We start from the raw sequence: 19,585 nt of genomic DNA, 5'->3' as shown, positions 1-19,585 counted from the left end.
AGTAACAATATGGTTTCCATCGGCATCATTGATTCAGAAGAGGACCGCTGCTAACTATGTGGGACCAAAAGCCAGTGAGCGTTTAGGGTGAGGGCTGGGAAGGCTAGCGGTGGGAAGGGAGGAAGAGGTGGAAAGCAGCTTATAATTACCAGTCAGGCGGAACTGGCCCCAGTGTCTACTTGCCCAGTGTACTTGCCCACACGTCTCAGCTTTGAGGAAGCCCCCCTCCCCTCCCCACACCTCGGATTGCCTGAAAAATGCCCTTTCTCCAGCCTCAACTTCTCTGATTCCTAGCAAGGAGTCTCCATGTTCTTCCTCAGGTACCAATGGATCCCTGCTTTAATTTGAACCCGTCCCCTATCCCACCTTGGTTGTTGTTCAGTCGCTCAGTCGTGTGTGACTCTTTGTGACTCCACGGACTGGACTGCAGCATGCCAGGCTCCTCTGTCCCTCACCATCTCCTGGATTTTGCTCAGACTCGTGTCCCACCTACGTGGCTCAGTTGATTGGTCCATGGATGAGCCTGTGACCCATGTCTGGCCCATTCGCCAACTTATTGGGATGTTTCAAATCAGAGCTGAATTCGCTTTTTTTCTCCAGCTATGACAGCAACAGAGATGATTTCTCATACACGTGTTACACTCAGCCACAGCTGAGACCAGAACTAGTCCAGATGGCCACAGGTCCAGGGCAAAGGCCAGAAGGGGCCATTTTGATACAAGCAAGGTGGGTCTCTCAGAGGTGGTCGAGGCCATCGGAATGGCCCCAGATGTTCCAGATTCACTGAGACAAGTTCTAGACAGTAGGCATGCAGTCCAGAAATTGGTACCATCGTCCCTAGAAACAAGGCTTCCCTTGTTTCTGCTCCCGTGGCTGCCATAGGTCTACAAGTTCACTTGGACTTCTGCCTTTTCTGTCTTCTTTTGCACTTCAGCCTATGTATTTGCTTCTTTCTCCACTTGGCTCTCATAGCGTGGAGGTTTCTCAGAAGATGGTGCTAAGGCCAAGAGAGTCTAGTGTTAGTCACCGGGTCGTGTCTGACTCTTTGCGACCCCGTGGACTGTAGCCTGCCAGGCTCCTCTGTCCATGGAATTCTCCAGGGAAGAATACTGGAGTGGGTAGCCACTCCCTTCTCCAGGGGATCTTCCACACTCAGGGATTGAACCTGGGTCTCCCACATTTCAGGCAGATTCTTTACCATCTGAGCCAAAGGCTAGAGCTGAATTTAAAAATCCAGGTCCTCTTGTGCGTGTCAAATTTGGGTGTGAGATTGATTACCAATGGCTGGTAAAGAAAGTTGCTCTGAGAAAAATGAAGTCCCCAAGTTAGAAAAAACCAAAATATTAAGAGTTGTAGGGGCTACTGAACAGCTGGGCCCCTCAATCCTTAGGAAGTAAAAACCCCATGTGAAATTCTAAGAAGGTACTCATCAAATCCGTCCTTTTCCTTAAGCTATATTGGGTTGTTTCTGCTACTTGTCACCAAAAGTCTCATGTAATGCTCAAAATCTAATCGGCTTCTTTTAAAATCCAGATTTTCCCATTTACTGGATAACTGAAAATTTTAATCTCAAGTTGAGTTCCTAGAACTGGCAGGAATCCATGAGTTGAAAAACAATTGCTACTGATTTTGGAGCCAATCAAATACATTTTGCTTAAAAATAAATTGATGTTTAAGACTTCTGGAACATTCGATTTAGACTATTGAGCAGGGAATCTCTCAGCAGCGAGGCAGCCAGGCAGGCAAACGTGTGGAACGTGAAACAGGGGGATTCTCTTGCCGTTAGACATACAGAGTCACGTTTTTCAAGGTCATTATTCAAAATGAGTTTCACTCACAGTGCTCTTGATCTGGCCACTTCTTTGGCTAAGCTGACCAGATTACCTTTATGGGACATGCATGCTCTTTTTTCCCTCCTGGGTCCACGATCAGCACTCGTTAACTGACCGCAGTGTTCCCGTGGCCTAAGTCAAAGTCTCTGAGTCTCAATACAGCTTTCCAAGCAGCTGAAACCAGAGCCGGTCCATGAATGAAACCTACTTGCCCCTCTGAACTAGGCAGCTTCTAATACTATCTTGCATTAAGCTCCTCGATGGGATTCATTCATGAACTTATTGATGTGTTAAGAAAACATGTATGATGTCTGGAGTGCCTTCTTTGGGGCAGGCCCTGTTCTGGGTGCTAAGGAAAACAGTCCCTAGCTCATGGAGTTCATGGAGCAAGGAAACCTACAAGTAAGTGACAGAAGTCTTCGAAGGACAGAGGAAGCGAAATAGGAGGAGCAGAGGGCAATGGGGATCCGAGGTGGTGAGGGAAGGTGGAGCGTAGGCCCGCCAGAGGTGACGGAGGGAGCCACGAAAGCATGGGGGTGCTGCAGGCGAACGGAACGCAGGTCGGAGGCCCTTGCGGCCCCGAGATCCGCTTGTTCAAGCAACAGCGGCGGGCCCTTATTTCTGGAGCGAGTGTACAAGGGGGACTGTAGGAGATGCAGGTGTGGGGGCCACATATCCTGGGGACCTGGTAGCTTCGCCTCTAACACAGTGAGCCGGCCAAGCCTGGGACAACCCAGTGACTGAACAGTTCGGGTCAAAAGACAGTTTTCGGTTTTCTTTTTGTGACCGAATTTAAAGGTATCCTTGGGTCTCATGGTGATGTCACCATTCACACGGGTCACCTCTCCCACCTGTGCCCCCAGCCGCCCATTGCCCCCTCCCTACAGTTATCGTTGACAGATACGCATGTGTCTTTCCAGAGATGTTTTGTGCATCGGTAAGAACATCCTAATACATTTTTAGCCTCCTGTTTTACACACATGTTAACATATTATATGCAGTGTTCTCTACTTGATAAGGACTTTTAGAAAGGGGCATTCAGTGTTCATCAGGAATTTATGGCAGAACAAAGCATCTCGATCCAACCTGCTCAGAAATGTCAGTAATTGGAAATACTGTACTACCGAGTTTAAAATACGGCCTTAGTCCATGCTTTGTTCAAAAGCTTTGTGAAATCTAAATTCAACCGGCAGTTGATATTTATTAATATAAACCTGTGAGGCTACTTCTTCATGGTTGATGACATTCTTATTTAAGAGTGGTGGCAAGGGCAAAAAATTGAGGAAACTGGGGTTCATACTCTTCTGGTTAGTCACTAACTTTTTGTGTGACCTTCGGCAAGCTGAAAGAAGAGAGGGAGGAAGGTAGGCAAGAAGGAAGGAAAGAAAGATCAATGTGGGCTTAGTCTTTCCTGAAAGTGGAAGACTGTGTGTGTGTGTGTGTGTGTGTGTGTGTGTGCGAGCACACACGCATGTGCACACACAAACCATAATGAACAAATGTGTCTTTATGACATTTACTTCCTAGAGGAGGAAAAAGAAAACAAACAACAAAAATAATTAAAATATACATAATAAATAATGGGGGATTCCCTCATAGCTCAGTCACTAAAGAACCTGCCTGCAATACAGGAGACCTGGGTTCAGTTCCTGCGTGGGGAAGATCCCCTGGAGGAGGGCATGGCAACCCACTCCAGTATTCTTGCCTGGGAAATCCCATGGACAGAGGAGCCTGGCGGGCTACAGTTCATGGGGTCACAAGAGTTGGACACGAGTTAGCGACTAAACCACCACCACACTAAACAACAACAAATGCTAAGAAGGAAAAATGAAACATGGAAGAAAGACTTGGAAATAAAGAGGAAGTGAAGTTTGTATGTACACCCAAATGTGTCGTTGAGAAGATGACACTGGAATGAAAGTGTGAAGCCAGTGAGGCAGCAGCCAGGGGAAATCCAGGGAGGAGAGGCAGAGGGCTCAGGGCAAAGGCCTGAAAGCCACGTGGTGAAGATGGGGAAGGTAGGAGGCAGAAACTCAGATGGGCCAGCCCCCTCGGTGCTGCCTTGAAGCCACTGCACAAATTATAAACGGCTTCCACGCTGCCCTGTAAGTCCCAGAACAAACCCCTGTCAAATCACTGGAGGTGAGTTTCTATTAGACACAACTGAACAGAATCCTTCATTGATTCATCCACTTTTTATAAAAATATTTTTTAAAGTAAACTGTGACAGTACTGATTGTCACATTCTTTTGGGAAAGCAATTTTCAAAAGCCTTAAAGTTTTTTGGTTTTTTTTTTTACTTTTTTTGCCTAGGGATCTGTGCTCTAGGAATCAGTCCAGAGGAAATAATCTGAAATGCAGGTGAGAAAAAGTTATACCCAATGTGCTCTAAGCTGCATTGTGTCCCTGGACCCCCATCCCACAAACCCCCACACTGAAGTCCTAATACCCTCAGAAGGTGGCTACGTTTGGACATGAGCTCTTTAAAGATCTAGGTTAAAATGAGGCCCTTAGCGTGGGCCTTAATCCAATCTGACCGACGTCCTTGTAAGAAAAGGAGATTAGGACACACACGCAGACAGGGAAAACTCCGGGAGGGCACAGCAAGGAGGGGATCATTTGTAAGGCGAGCAGAGAGCCCTCGGGAGAGACCAGTCCTGCCCACACCTGAATCTCAGAGCTCCAGCCTCCAGCACTGTGAGAAAATAAATTTCTGAGACTTCCCTGGTCGTCTAGTGGCTAAGATTCTGCCCTCCCATTGCATGGGGCCCAGGTTTGATCCTCAGTCAGGGAACTAGATCCCATATATCACGGTTGAAGATTCTCACATCACAACTGAAAAAGATCCTTCCTGCCACAGCTAAAGACCCAGCACAGCCAAATAAATAAGTCAATATTTTAAAAAATTCCTGTTCGTTAAGCCAGTTTATGGTACTAGGCTATGGCCACTTGAGCTAACTAGCAAACAAGTTTTAAAACCATTATATATTTGAAATAGAGAAAAATGAGAAATCTACCAGCTCATATCTGCTTATCATGGGCTGGAGCCTGAATGACGATGAACCGAAGGACAGTCAGAAAGCAGCTCAGCCAAGGGCTCCCCACGGTTTCGAAGTGCTTGCCAGAGTACTGAGAAATGCATCCCCCCTCGGCAGCTGCATCTCAGGAGGGGAGGAAAACCCGACCCTGGAGGAGCTCGGAGGCGGCCAGGCGGCTGAGTCCTGGGGAACAGACAATGGGACAAAGGACCTGTGCTGTTCGTGGGCGCTGCTAACCAGGGTCAGGAGAACCGTGGTCCATGGATAACTTTTCTATGAGCTCTCACTGAAAAAAACGTCTTGATGGGAAAATATGCTAAAGGCATGATATGCTCTAAAGGCAAATATGCTCCTCGTGGGGAAGACCAGCGGTCGTAAATCCTCCCGCTCCCCAAACAGCTGCAGCTGCAGCGATTCACCCAGAGGCTTTGCCAAGAACACATCACTGTCTGCACAGACGCACACGGAGCCGGGCTGAGCAGAGGGCGGCTGGCCGGAGCTCAGATGAGAGGTAACCATTACCGACTCCCGAAGAAAGACTTGAAAACTTTAAATCAAACTGCAAATTATGATGGCTCATTCCTTCCATAAAGCCTCAGTGTGGTGACTTCACTTGGAATCAAGCAGCAAGCCATGTGTTGCTCCTCGTGAAGTTTAAGTCCATGTAGCTCCTCATTTAATGGTACAAAAGTTCAGTTGACTCTGTTTTAGCTTTCTGTACATTTATTTCTTGACTCACCCATCTGTGTGATGTATGACACAGTGTTTTCAGAGCAGGGGCCCGTGCAGTTCATTGCACATGATTAACACTCTCTAAATATCTGCTGCTTGCCTAATATATTTAGACCGCAGCAAGACATTTCATGTTGATTCAATATCACCTAATAGAGTCCACATTCAACTAGCTCCAAGGGCACACAAAATTCTTCATGAGAGCAGTCCCCAACCTTTTTTGGCACGGACCAATTTTTCCATGGACCGGAAGGGAAAGGGATAGTTTCAGGGTGATTCAAGTGCATTACATGTATGGCGCACTGTATTTCTATTATTACATCAACCATTAGATCCCAGAGGTTGAGAATCCCTGTTTTAGAGCTATTGTTGGCTAGCTTTTAATCTCTGAACCTCTTAAGACATTTTCTTGTATTCCCAGTTGCTTGGTCACAGTCTCTCTGTGACCTGTACTTTCCTGCAGAAGTAGAACCTGTGTCCTTAAAGGCAAAGGAGAAATTGAATTCCCTGGCTCTTCTCTGTGGACCAGAACTTGCATAGTGCATCAGATCTGTTGTGCACCCAACGCAACATCCCGTCTCCAACATAGATTCCAAGGGAGGCGTGGGAAGGGCAGGCTGTGTTCCAGACCTTTCCTCTGAGCATCAGCTGTAAACACAAATTCACTCTGGAACTTGGTTTTCAAAGGAAAACAAAGCTATGAATAGCATTTGATATTCATAATGTGTGACCATGTCCCGGTTAGCTAATTTGTTTTTTGATTAGCTGCTCACATCACGCGAAGTAATTCGGGCCTTTGCCTTCTGACCACGGAAGCTTGGTGGTGGTCTGTCTTTAGGTAAGTCACCCCAAGTCACTTTCATTTCAAAGTGACCAAACAACTCAGTCATTGAAGACAGACCTGCCAGGTCCAAAAATTATGTGCCCCAAATCTAGCCTTTGTTAGCGGACATGTCCCCACTCCCCTTCCATATTTAACATTTTTTGAGCGTGCGTGTGCCAGATGATTCATCTAAGCTGCTCGGGAAGCTGTCTCCACTGGTGACGGTGCAGCTGATCCACCCTCTGCCCTCCCCTCGCCCGGTGAAAATGCAGAATATCAGTTCCACGGCACTGTCTCCAGCGCCCTGTTGCTTCCTTTATTTAGGTACCGTGCTCTCAGGCAACTTGCTCCCACATGGAGCTTTTCATCCCTCGATTACGTTTCTCCACCATTTCTATCTGCCTGTACCTCCCAGAGTGTGAACCCTGAAGAGGGCAAGGACCCCAGGATCCCGAGGGTGCCCAGAACCCACAGAGCAGACCCTCCGGCAGTGACCACCTTGCTCCGCGGCCCTTGCTGATCCAAGGAGACTGCGTGGTAAGCTCTTTCCCCGCGGTATCAGCCCAGGAACCCGGCTGTTTCTTCCTGCTTTGAGATTCTCTCCTGGCAAAGGTGCCAAAAATTCACTTCCTTTGAACTTTTCAGCAATTCTGATGCTATTACCAGAGATTCTGAAATTTCCAACGGCACCAGCTCTCGAGTTTCTTTTTCCAACTCCAGGGGACAGAACCGTGTTCTGAGTTTCAGGCTAACCCCCCTAAAAAAATGAGTACATGGATTTTCACATTCTGGAGGAAAGCCAGGCTTCTCTCTCTCTCTCTCTTTTTTTTTTTTTTTTTGCTGTTTTTATAGTTGATTTCCAAGCTGGCTCCAGTAGGCGTCCAGCTCTCCCTCCCGCCTTGGTCTTTCCCCTCCTGGCTCCTGTTCAATGACTAATGCTCTCCAGAAGTATTTATGGACCCAGCTATCTACCATGACCTTGTGATCATACTAATCCCTGGCGTGAGGCTGCTGCAATGGGCCAGTCACAAGGGCGAGGCGACGGGAGAGGGGTGGACAGCGCCTCATCCTGGAGCAGCCCATTTATTTACAGAACTGGGCTTTTCCTCTCCTTCCTAGAGTTGGCTGTTAGGGCAGCGGATTGCCTTATCCTCAATACCCACTCTGGGAGATAGACAACAGCACTGGGGAGAACCAGAGATCCAAGGGCAAAGGCCAGAGTTCTCAGGGTCAGGGCACCAAAGGACTGCTCTTGCCACCTCTGTGGGACAGACTCAAGGAGGCCTGAGCTCCCAGGGCTGGCTGAACACCGAGCATTATTACAGCGTGCACACTCACAGCCCCAAAGGAGCGGCCAGTGCTCCTGCCTGGGGCCCCGGGGCTCAAGGGCTTCGGAGAGTGTGAGTCAAGCTCCTGGGAAACTCTGGTAGCATCTGGGGTCTGCTTGACCTGACAATTCCTTTGGGGTCTTGGAAAAGTCGATGAGAAAACTGCTATTAGAAGAGAGAAGAAAGATGGAAGGAGGCCTGACTTTGCAGGTGGTGGAAAATGGAATTGTCACTATCTGGATTAAGAAAAAAAGAGAGGGGAAAAAAAAAAAAAAACAATCCAGGCAGGACTTCAGGGAAGGAGTGAGAACAGAGGCCACGTGACCAAGATTGGAGGAGGACTCAAGTGGACAAGGCTTGTCGTAGTCTCATCACAGTTTAGCAAGGGATTATCCAATGCCTCCGGTGACCGAGACAGATTCCTGTGTTCAAGTGCCGCGCCATCTCCACAGTAAATCACCTGAGGGCAGCAACCTTAGGGCACAGTGTGAATCCCGTGAGGTCTCATATGTGGATTACAAGTGACCATCATTGGCTTTAAAAAAGGTTTTTCATAGGTGATGATGTTGTTGATGGTGATGGCTGGATAGTCTGGAAGGCAGGAACCCTGTGCATTTTTACTTATTTTTTTTTAATTTTATTTTTACTTATTTATTTTTGTCCTTTGGCCTCACCACACAGCATGCAGGATCCTAGTTCCCTGACCCGGGATCAAACCCATGCTCCCCTCCCCCCCACCACATTGGCAGTTCCGAGTCTTAACCACTGGACCACCAGCAAAGTCTTCCTTGTGTCTTTTTAAATCTTTATCCTCCCTCTGCCCAGTGAGTACTGTGCACATAGTCGGCTTTCAAAATCACTTACTAGATTCGTATTAAATAAATGATGATTATTATAGTTCCATGTCTGCCACATGGACTTTTGTCCTGCTTAGCAGACGCTTTTCTCTCTCTCTCTCTCTTAAACAGCAACAACCGAAAGAGACTCTTCTGAGGCTGGTGTTCAGTTTTCCCTTGGAGTCCCTCTCCTGTGTGAGACCTCAGGGCGGTGGTCCTCAAACTTTAGCCTTGTGTTGGAGCCCCCGGGGAGGGGGTGGTGCTTGTGTTTTTGATGAGTAGGTATGGGGTGAGGCTCAAAAACGTGCTTTTCTAGGGTTCTCATAGTGACTGTTGCTGGTCTGGGGACCACACTTTGAGAACCACTGTCATAAGGGTGTGTTAGGAATGTCTCAGATTCTCTTCCCTGAAACTTGAGGACTGAAGAAAAATCCTAGGAAATTGTCCACAGCTGCATGTGGGGAGAGACCTCTGCAGAATGTTTCGCCGGGAATCACTGCCCATCTCTGCACAAGGGTCAGTTTCTTGAGGACTTAGAATGTGCCAAAGTGGGACAAAGGTGGCCGAGAACCCACGTGGGGATCCCAGTCTGCTTTGACTGCAGGCTCACCTCACCACGAGGGGCTTCCCCGGCGGTAAAGCGTCTGCCTACAATGCAGGAAACCGGGGTTCGATCCCTGGGTTGGGAAGATCTCCTGGAGAAGGAAAGGGCAACCCACTCCAGTATTCTTGCCTGGAAAATCCCATGGACGGAGGAACCGGGTAGACCACAGTCCATGGGGTTGCAAACAGTCGGACACGACTGAGCGACTTCACTTTCACTTTCACCTCTCCACGAATCAATTCTCCTCACTCCAGCCAATGTGATTGTCCAAATCAGAAATCCGGTTGCCTCTGTCTCCTGCTTAAAAACCTCCAATGGCTTGCAAATAAGATCACCTGCAACATTTGTTTAGATTCCACATATATGTGTTAATGTATGATACTTGTTTTTCTCTTTCTGACTTCACTCTGTGTGTCTCTAGGTCCGTCTAGCAGAAATAGTGACACAGACGTAAAGAACAAACATGAATACCATGGAGGAAAGGGGTGTGTGTGTGTGAATGAATTGGGAGATTGGAATCGACATATATACATTACTAGGTATAAAATAGGTAACTAATGAGAACCTACTGTATAGCACAGGGAACTTGGCTCAATGCTCTGCGGTGACCTAGTGAAATCTGCCCAGTCGTGTCCGACTCTTTGTGACCCCACGGACGCTAGAGTCCATGGAATTCTCCAGGCGAGAATACTGGAGTGGGTAGCCTTTCCCTTTTCCAGGGGATCTTCCCAACCCAGGGATTGAACCCAGGTCTCCCGCATGGCAGGTGGACTCTTTACCAACTCAGCCGCAAGGAAAGCCCTAAATGGGAAGGAAATCCAGAAAAGAGATATGTGTGTACTCATGGCTGATTTCCTTTGATGTGCAGTAGAAACTAACACAGCACTACAAAGCAACTACACTCCAGTAAAAATCAATGAAAAAAAAAGTGAAAGAAAAACAAAAAACCTCCGATGGCTCCCCACTTCCTCCAGCGTAAAGCCCAGACTGCAGCTTGGAGGGCCAACTCCTCACAATTTGACCCTTGTCTGTGCCTTCAACTTGGATGTGCCTGATTGCCATGGTCCCCAGAAATGATCTCTTTCACCCCATTCCTCTGCACAAGCTGGGTTCAGAGTGAACTTTCTTTTATTATTATTTTTTTTAATTGAAGTACAGTTGATTTACAATGTGGTATTAATTACTGCTGTATAGCAAACTAATTCAGTGATACATCCATCCTGTTTTTTCCATTATGGCGTAACACAGAATATTGAATATAGTTCCCTGTGCTTCACCATACGACCTTGTTGCTTATCCATTCCCTATTTAAGAGCTTATGTCTGCTAGCCCCATCCTTCCCCAGAGTGAACTTTCTGGTCCCTCTCCCCAGCATCCTACCTGCTGGGCTGTCCCCTGCTAGCCTTCCCAGCAAAGCTAGCCTCCTGTGTAGCCCCCTCCCCTGGGCATGGGTCCTTTGTTACAAGATGTCCTTAATACTTTACTCTCTGACTCACCCCGCCTGGCTATGGAGGGACCAGGACTGGATTATTTTGTGGTGTTTTTTTTTTTTTGATGTGGGTCATTTTTAAAGTCTTTACTGTAAGTGCTATGATATTGCTTCTCTTTTAGGTGTCAGTTTTTTGGCCATGAAGCATGTGGGATCTTATCTCGCTGACCAGGGATCGAACAGACGCCCCCTGCCCTGGAAGGTGAAGTCTTAACCACTGGGCTACCAAGTAAGTCCCCAGGAGTGGCCTTTGAGTCCCTAACACTTAGCACACCACCTGAATCACAAAAGCCCCTTGGTGAAGATTTGTTGAGTGAATGGAAGTTGCTGCGGCCTCAGGGTAGAAGATCACACACAGACTTCAGTAATTACCTTGGAGACTTTTTGATACAAAACAGGGGAGGGGAAAAACTCCAACAAAACAAGGAGCAAGTCAGGGAGGGAAGTGCATTTGCAGGTAAAGATGAGCGGAGACCCAGAGAGAGGGAGATAGGAGGACTTATCAGTGTTCCCTTTAAGTCCCTGCAGTAAAATTAATTCCTCCAGCCATTGTGGCTCAGGCAACAAAGCATTGCCTGCAATGCAGGAGACCTGGGTTCGATCCCTGGGTCGGGAAGATCCCCTGGAGAAGAGAATGGCTACGGCCTCCAGTATTCTTGCCTGGAGAATTCCATGGACAAAGTAGCCTGGTGGGCTACAGTCCATGGGGTCACACAGATTCAGACACGACTGAGCAACTTTCACTTGCTTACCTAAAGCACAGCGACAAGCCAGGTGGGGGTTTAGAAGCAAACAAATGAAGCTTTAGGCCCTGGCCTTAGAAGGGGAGGAAGTCAGAGGTTTTGCAGAAGGGGAAGTCGGAGCCTCCTGAAATTACTGCACCGGTAAGAAGGCCTCCCCAGGCCCTTAGATCACACCTTTCAGCTGTCAGGCTCCCCTTCTCTCAGGCTGGGTGACAGCATCTTCCTGATCCCTTTTTGATGTGATGACCTTAGACGGTGACAAGTTGCTTCCAGGTCTGGATTCTGTGCAGTGTCTGGGGACATCAGGTGTTTCTTTCTGCACTTAGTACATGAAGCAACTTCATTCTGGGAGCTACTTTTATGTTTGCAACCCATGGGGTCACAAAGAGTCGGACACGACTGTGTGATTGAACTGAACTTTGTATTTCTAAGGCTGACTTCTAGGCGTAGGATGAAGCTTATAAAATAGAACTAGCCTAGGGACTCCTTTGTGGTCCCTGGTTAAGAATCTGCCTTCCAAAGCACGGGTTCTCTGTGGTGTGCCCTGTTGCTTCAACTGTATCTGATTCTTTGTGACCCCGTAGACTGTAGCCCGCCAGGCTCCTCTGTCCACGGGAGTCTCCAGGCAAGAATACTGGAGTGGGTTGCCATGCCCTCCTCCAGGGGATCTTCCCAATCCAGGGATCCAACCCACATCTCTTATGTCTCCTGCATTGGCAGGTGGGTTCTTTACCACTAACGCCACCTGGGAAGCCCCCAAAGCAGGGGACACAAGTTCAATTCCTGGTCTGGGAACTCAGGTCTCATGCACAACTAAGCCTGCAGGCCACAACTAGAGAAACCCTTGAGCTGCAGTGAAAACCCAGTGCAGCCAAATAATAATAATAATAATAATAATAAAAGAAAAATGAACAAGACCAGGAGGCCTGGTTCCCCTCTCTCCTCTGGTGCTCAGCTAGCTGCCTGCATCGGGGCAGCTGTAGTTTGAACTTCCATCCCAGCTCAGGCTGCACCTATGAAGAGTGCCCACTCTGCTTTCCGTAAGGCTCTTTCACACTGACCCCACGGCTGTTCTCCATTCCTAAGACTGTGCCTTTGCAAACTTGGATCTACTTGGCGAGTTCTCTCTCTGATATCACTCTCCGTGAACTCCAATGGCCAGGAAAGTATGATAAACAAAAGAAGCCCCGGGGGAAGTTTCTCAAGCTCCAAACGTTTGATCTCAAAATCTGGCTGAATTTATTGGCTGAAACTACCATCAACAGGATGTCTCCGGTTGACCTCTCTGCCTTCTGCACCAGCCATTCTGTTCTGAACATGGAGCTTTTCAGGCCTCCTCTCCGCATCTGCAGAGATACCTCCCAGGAGACAGGAGCCTCTGTTCTTCCTGGAACCAATGTAAACCCAGAGGATCCTTAAAAAAAAAACAAACATTTAATAGTTGGAGAGGCTCCCCCCTCCTTTTAACTTCTGAGCTCATTCCCTCTGGGAACAAGTGACATTTCGATTCTGGTGTGTAAGTTGTTTCTTCTTTAGATTAGTTTTTGTGTAAACATTCCGCGGCAAATTATTTTCACATTTGGAGCTTCTTTCAAGCGGCCAGTCAGACTGATTCCTCTTCTGTTCCCTTTGCTACCCGCAGTTCAACTCTCTCTCACGCGCCCACTTCCCCATTTCTCAAACTCAAACTAATTCTACTGTTGGTGAAAATATTTCCCCCACTTTCTGGAATTTCCATGTCTCAGGGTTATCTCCCCTGGGCCCACAGCCAAAGCTGCACCCACTAGGAGCAGTGAAGCCAGCCCAAGTCAGGAAGGAGAGGGAGGATTGTTGTTCACGCAGATACAGTCTGCAGAGGCCAGAGCTGCCCTCAGAAGGGGCCTTGGGACCCACGGGACAGGCTTAGCGTGAGAGGGAGGACAAGCCCCAGGACCACACAAACGGGGAGCAGCTTTCTAATTTTGAGACTGACCGGAGGCTGGCAGTCACAACCAGAAAAGCAGGCAAATCACATCCTCTTCTTCAGCCACCAACACCATTGCTCTTCGTACAGGCCCACAAGGGCAATGTCTCCTTCAGTCTTGTTTTCCAACATCACCTTTGAAAGTTGGGCCTAATTTGGTGAAATTTCCGCTTTACAGACTCTAACTCTCAGTGTCTGTTCAGTTCAGTCGCTCAGTCGTGTCCGATTCTACAACCCCATGGACTCCAGCACGCCAGGCCTCCCTGTCCATCACCAACTCCCGGAGTTTACTCACACTCATGTCCATTGAGTGGGTGAGGCCTCTCAGTTTACATATATATATATGAATATGAAGGCTTCCCTAGTGGCTCAGACAGTAGAAAATCTGCCTGCAATGCAGAAGACCTGGGTTTGATCCCTGAGTTGGGAAGATCCCCTGGAGGAGGGCATGGTCACCCACTCCAGTATTCTTGCTTGGAGAATCCCATGGACAGAAAAGCCTGGTGGGATCTCAAAGAGTCAGACATGACTGAACGACTAACACTCACACACACAGAGCTATACGGGATCCCATTCAAGGCACGCGGGATCTTCAATTTTCTTTGCGCCATTCAAGGTCTTTATAGTTGTGGCACTTGGGATCTAGTTCCCTGACTAAGGCTCAAACCCAAGCACCCTGCATTAGGAGCAGAGTTTCAGCCACTGGAGCAGCAGGGAAGCCCCATCTACCTCTCAGGGACTGGTCACAACTCCAGAGGGTGCTATTCACACAGACTACAATATAATTATAAAATGGCAAGCCACTTCTCCTCAAATAACACAGTATTGTAAACCAACTATATTTCAGTTATACGAACAACCAACAAAACCCAAACAACTTCTCTTTAAAACTTAGAGACATCATCTCTCCTTTTTCTTCTATACATTAGGTAAACTGGTGAGTGGAAAGAATACCAATCATTGCCAACAGCCTGTCATAGTCACAGAGTCACCACGCACCTTCGACAGGTCCCCTGGTTGCCCACATCACACACCTGCCAAACAGGGAAAAGGGACTGGGTCATCGCCAAGCGCTCTGCCCTCTGGCAATGATGTCTTCTGATCAGCAGAAAGTGAGATGTCTTTGATCAATAAGTTCCATGATGGGCAATTTTTGCTTAGTCATTTTCTTCCAATGTTACACTGGCATCTTAAGTTGTTCAGTCTGGTTCCAAATTCAGCAGTCTCCTTGCAAGACTGTGGATTTTGAGGTCCAGTAAATCCAGATTCTCCAGGCTAGTTTTCTTCCTTGATTTTCTGAGCTTGGATCTTTTCTGTGCCATTAAAACCAGAGGGACTAATTTGAGGAGTTAACTGAGGTGGTCCTTTGACATTCGATAGCAGCAGTGGCCCCTTCCAGTCTCACTTTTGCAAACAAAAGGGGCGAGAAAATTAACCAGATAACTTTGAAGGTTTAGGAAACAAAGCGTTCCATTCTAAGCTTGGGGCAGTGAAGGCTGAATCAGGGTTCCTCATGGGTTTTGTTCTCTATCAAATCATAACTTGACCAACATTTTCCACCAGGGGTCAGAAGCCAATACGGTGAGGACAGAGGAGAGACACTTACTGCCAATTCCAGGACTGCTCTGTGATACCAAGCTTCAGGAAGGAGGCTCAGGAGACAAGTCTCTTTAGCTGACTGCATCCAACCAGCATTTGTCAGGAGGTCGGGGTGTGAGGAGACAACTTGTAAACAATACTCCTGAACCTCGAGAATGATTATAATCTAACACATGTGCTGAATTAGAAAATAAAAACAGTGCTTCTGCAGCAGGGGTGGGAGGTGGGGGCATAATATTCTAAGTCAGTTCAGTTCAGTTCAGTCGCTCAATCATGTCTGACTCTTTGCGACCCCATGGACTGCAGCACACCAGGCCTCTCTGTCCATCACCAACTCCCAGAGCTTGCTCAAACTCATGTCCATTGAGTTGGTGATGCCATCCAACCATCTCATCCTCTGTCGTCCCCTTCTCCTCCCACCTTCAATCTTTCCCAGCATCAGGGTCTTTCCAATGAGTCTGTTCTCCACGTCAGGTGGCCAAAGTATTGGAGTTTCAGCTTCAACATCAGTCTTTCCAATGAATATTTAGGGCTGATTTGCTTTAGGATGGACTGGTTGGATCCCCTCGCAGTCCAAGGGACCCTCAAGAGTCTTCTCCAACACCACAGTTCAAAAGCATCAGTACTTTGGCGCTCAGCTTTCGTTTTGGCCCAACTCTCACATCTATACATGACTACTGGAAAAACCGTAGCTTTGACTAGACAGACCTTTGTTGGCAAAGTAATGTCTCTGCTTTTTAATATGCTGTCTAGGTTGGTTATAACTTTTCTTCCAAGGAGCAAGCGTCTTTTAATTCCATGGCTGCAGTCACCATCTGCAGTGATTTTGGAGCCCCCCAAAATAAAGTCTGTCACTGTTTCCACTGACTACCCATCAATTTGCCATGAAGTGATGGGACCAGATGCCATGATCTTAGTTTTCTGAATGTTGAGCTTTAAACCACCTTGTTCACTCTCTTCTTTCACTTTCATCAAGAGGCCCTTTAGTTCATTTTCTGCCATAAGGGTGGTGTCATCTGCATATCTGAGGTTATTGATATTTCTCCCAGCAATCTTGATTCCAACTTGTGCTTCCCCCAGCCGGGCGTTTTTCATGATGTACTCTGCATATAAGTTAAATAAGCAGGGTGACAATATACAGCCTTGACGTACTCCATTCCCTATTTGGAACCAGTCTGTTGTTCCATGTCTAGTTCTAACTGTTGCTTCGTGACCTGCATACAGATTTCTCAAGAGGCAGATCAGGTAGTCTGGTATTCCCATCTCTTGAAGAATTTTCCACAGTTTGCTGTGATCCACACAGTCAAAGGCTTTGGCGTAGTCAATAAACCAGAAATGGATGTTTTTCTGGAACTCTCTTGCTTTTTCAATGATCCAGCGGATGTTGGCAATTTGGTCTCTGGTTCCTCTGCCTTTTCTAAATCCAGCTTGAATATATGGAAATTCACGGTTCACGGGCTGTTGAAGCCTGGCTTGGAGAATTTTGAGAACTACTTTGCTAGCATGTGAGATGAGTGCAATTGTGCAATAGTTTGAGCATTCTTTGGCATTGCCTTTCTTTGCGCTTGGAATGAAAACTGACCTTTTCCAGTCCTAAGGCCACTGCTGAGTTTTCCAAATTTGCTGGCATATTGCGTGTAGCACTTTCATAGCATTATCTTTTAAGATTTGAAATATCTCAGCTGGAATTCCATCACTTCCACTAGCTTTGTTCGCAGTGATGCTTCCTAAGGCCCACTTGACTTTGCATTCCAGGATGTCTGACTCTAGGTGAGTGATCACACCATCGTGATTATCTGGGTTGTGAAGATCTTTTTTGTATAGTTCTGTGTATTCTTGCTACCTCTTCTTAATGTCTTGTGCTTCTGTTATGTCCATACCATTTCTGTCCTTTATCGATCCCATCTTTTCATGAAACTGTGCAGTAGTTTGAGCATTCCTTGGCATTGCCTTTTCCTGGGATTGGAATGAAAACTGACCTTTTCCAAGTAATTTCTTCCTAATGAATACTAAGAACACTAAACTTCATAAGGGTTTTGAAAATACAGATTAGAGATTTGAGGTCATCTTTCAAAATAGAGATTTTTTCAAAAAGTCCTTTGCAGGAATCCTTCTGAAGGAGGGAATTGTTTTTGTTTAGGAAAATACCTTGAAGAGACATTTAGGTTTTAAAAGATGGGACAGAGCCTGAAAAGACAGATCCAATGGAGGAATTATCAAATCACTGTGCATAACAAAGAGGAAGAAATGTGATCGTTTTGTTTGTTATTGTTGTTGGAAATGGTAGAGCAAGAGGTGGAATGATGGTGTGTGGTCTGTGCTAATGGCTGTAAGTAGGGATTCCAGAGTTGGGTCACTGAGCCTCCTGTTTATGAAACTCACCGTGATGCGTTTAGTAATAAAGCAACTTTAGATGTAAGAGAATTGGTACTTGGCTTCCATGTTCAACCAGGATTGGGCTAAGATACTTTCTTTTTAATTGTGGCAAAATATACGTAACATGGCTTCCCTGGTGGCTCAGAGGTTAAAGGGTCTGCCTGCAATGCGAGAGACCTGGGTTCGATCCCTGGGTCGGGAAGATCCCCTGGAGAAGGAAATGGCAACCCACTCCAGTATTCTTGCCTGGAGAATCCCATGGACAGAGGAGCCTGGTGGGCTATATTAGTCCTTGGGGTCACAAAGAGTCGGACACGACTGAGCGACTTCACTCACTCACTTCACTCATATGTAACATAGCATTTACTATTTTAACCATCTTTTAAAAGATTTTTTTTTTGATGGAACTATTTTTAAAATCTTTATTGAATTTGTTACAGCTTTACTTCTGTTTTGTGTTTTGGTTTTTAGGCCACAAGGCATGTGGGATTTTAGCTCCCCAACCAGGCATTCACACCCCTTCCTTGGAAGGCAAAGTCTTAACTACTGGACCACCTGGGAAGTCCTTATTGTAATCATTTTAAAGTGGGCAGTTCACTAGTGTTGAGTACTTCCACGTTGGGCTGGGCTCAGAATCTTATTTTCTCGGAGGGAAGGTTTGACACAATCTCAGAAGACAGAAGGACGCTTTCATCTCCTGTGTTCTTCCTACCCGTCTCCCTGCTACCATCTAACTAGAAGGTTCCTGAAGTTGCTGCTTCCATCCTGGAGAACGAGCTAACCCCAGGATGGGCGATTGACCCCATCCACAGGTAAGCCAGGGTGATCAGTCGCCACTGAGTGGATGGTACCAAGTCATAGGATGAAATCAGAGGACACAACTTGACATTGGGAACCATGGCCAACGGGTGGGACAAGCTCACCCCAGTCATTTCATTGGTTAATGTATTTAGATGTAAGAGAATGGTACTGGCTTCATCCTCTGCCCAACTCCCATTCTCAACCAGGCTTGGGATAAGGTTCTTTTTTTATAAATTGTGGTACAAGATATGTAACATAACAAGATATGTAACATAACGTTTACTATTTAAACCATTTTTTAAAAGATTTTTTTGATGGGACCATTTTAAGAGTCTTTATTGAATTTGTTACAGCCTTGCTTCTGTATTCCTGCATCCTGTCTCCAAATCCTGCATTTGAGGGACTGAAAATTTTGGATTCTGTGTATCTTCTATAGAGGGGTTTACTGTGTATATAAATGCATGTGTATGTCTAGCACGTAAGCACTCGGTAGGTACCAGGCATGTCTAACATTCGTATTTAATGTGGTGACCCAAGAACAAAAGAGCAGATAAAATCAAGGAGGGTCTTGGAATGCAGGAACGTAGAAACCAGACCCTTACCACCCTTCCCTCCCCCAAGCTGTAACTATTAAGGGGTTTCAGGTCCTCCTGAGCAGTATAATCTGTCTCCCCTCCTACCCCATAGGGAGAAGGTATTTGCCTTACTCTTCACTCCAGCCAATATATGTGCCTCATCTAATCAGCAAATGACCCGCAAGACCGCTATCCCATCCTTGTACCCTGGGTATAAAAGTGGACCAAGGACCCCTATTCAACATCGGTTCTCCCTTGAGCAGGTCCGCTGTTCTAACAGTGTCTCCCACTCTAATAAACTTTATTTCCCTCTCATTCTGTCTCATGTCTGGAAATTCTTTTCCAACCCACGCACAGACCACGACATTTAAGTTATTTCATTCTTGTGATGTTAACTTGTTCTACATCCACAGGATTTCTATGTCATTATTATTGTACCACTACTACTACTTTGGTGAAGATTTCTTTAAAAATATTTTTAAAGAGGACTTCCCTGGTGGTCCAGTGGTTAAGACTCTGTGCTTCCACTGCAGGGTTCATGGGTTCAGTCCCTGGTTGGGGAATTAAGATCCTACATGCTGTGAAGTGTGGGACCCTCTCCAAAAAAAGATGCTAAGGTACGTATTTGAGTCAATGCAACTATAGAGACATAGAAACAGTCATTAGATTCACTGGAGGAGGGACTGGTGGTTGCCAAGGAGCAGGGGGAAGGCGGAGGGATGGAGTGGGAAGTTGGTGTTTGCAGCTATAAGCTGTTATATATAGAATAGATAAATAATGAGGTCCTACTGTACAGCACAGGAAACTATATGCAATACTCTATGATAAGCCACAACCAAAAAGAAT

General features: G+C 46.6%; 1 long non-coding RNA gene across 1 annotated transcript; it reads left to right on the top strand.

The window, feature by feature from the left end:
* Window positions 1–10,851: 10,851 nt before the first annotated feature.
* On the top strand, window positions 10,852–19,088 carry LOC122688092. Its single transcript, XR_006339328.1, has 3 exons — window positions 10,852–10,911; window positions 18,020–18,175; window positions 18,518–19,088. It is a non-coding gene; the product is annotated as an uncharacterized LOC122688092 (long non-coding RNA).
* Window positions 19,089–19,585: the final 497 nt, after the last annotated feature.

This window comes from Cervus elaphus, chromosome 32, assembly GCF_910594005.1.
Source record: "Cervus elaphus chromosome 32, mCerEla1.1, whole genome shotgun sequence".
Classification (NCBI taxonomy): Eukaryota; Metazoa; Chordata; class Mammalia; order Artiodactyla; family Cervidae; genus Cervus; species Cervus elaphus.
Note: the sequence above shows the minus strand (reverse complement) of the source record. Positions and strands in the feature narration are given on the sequence as shown.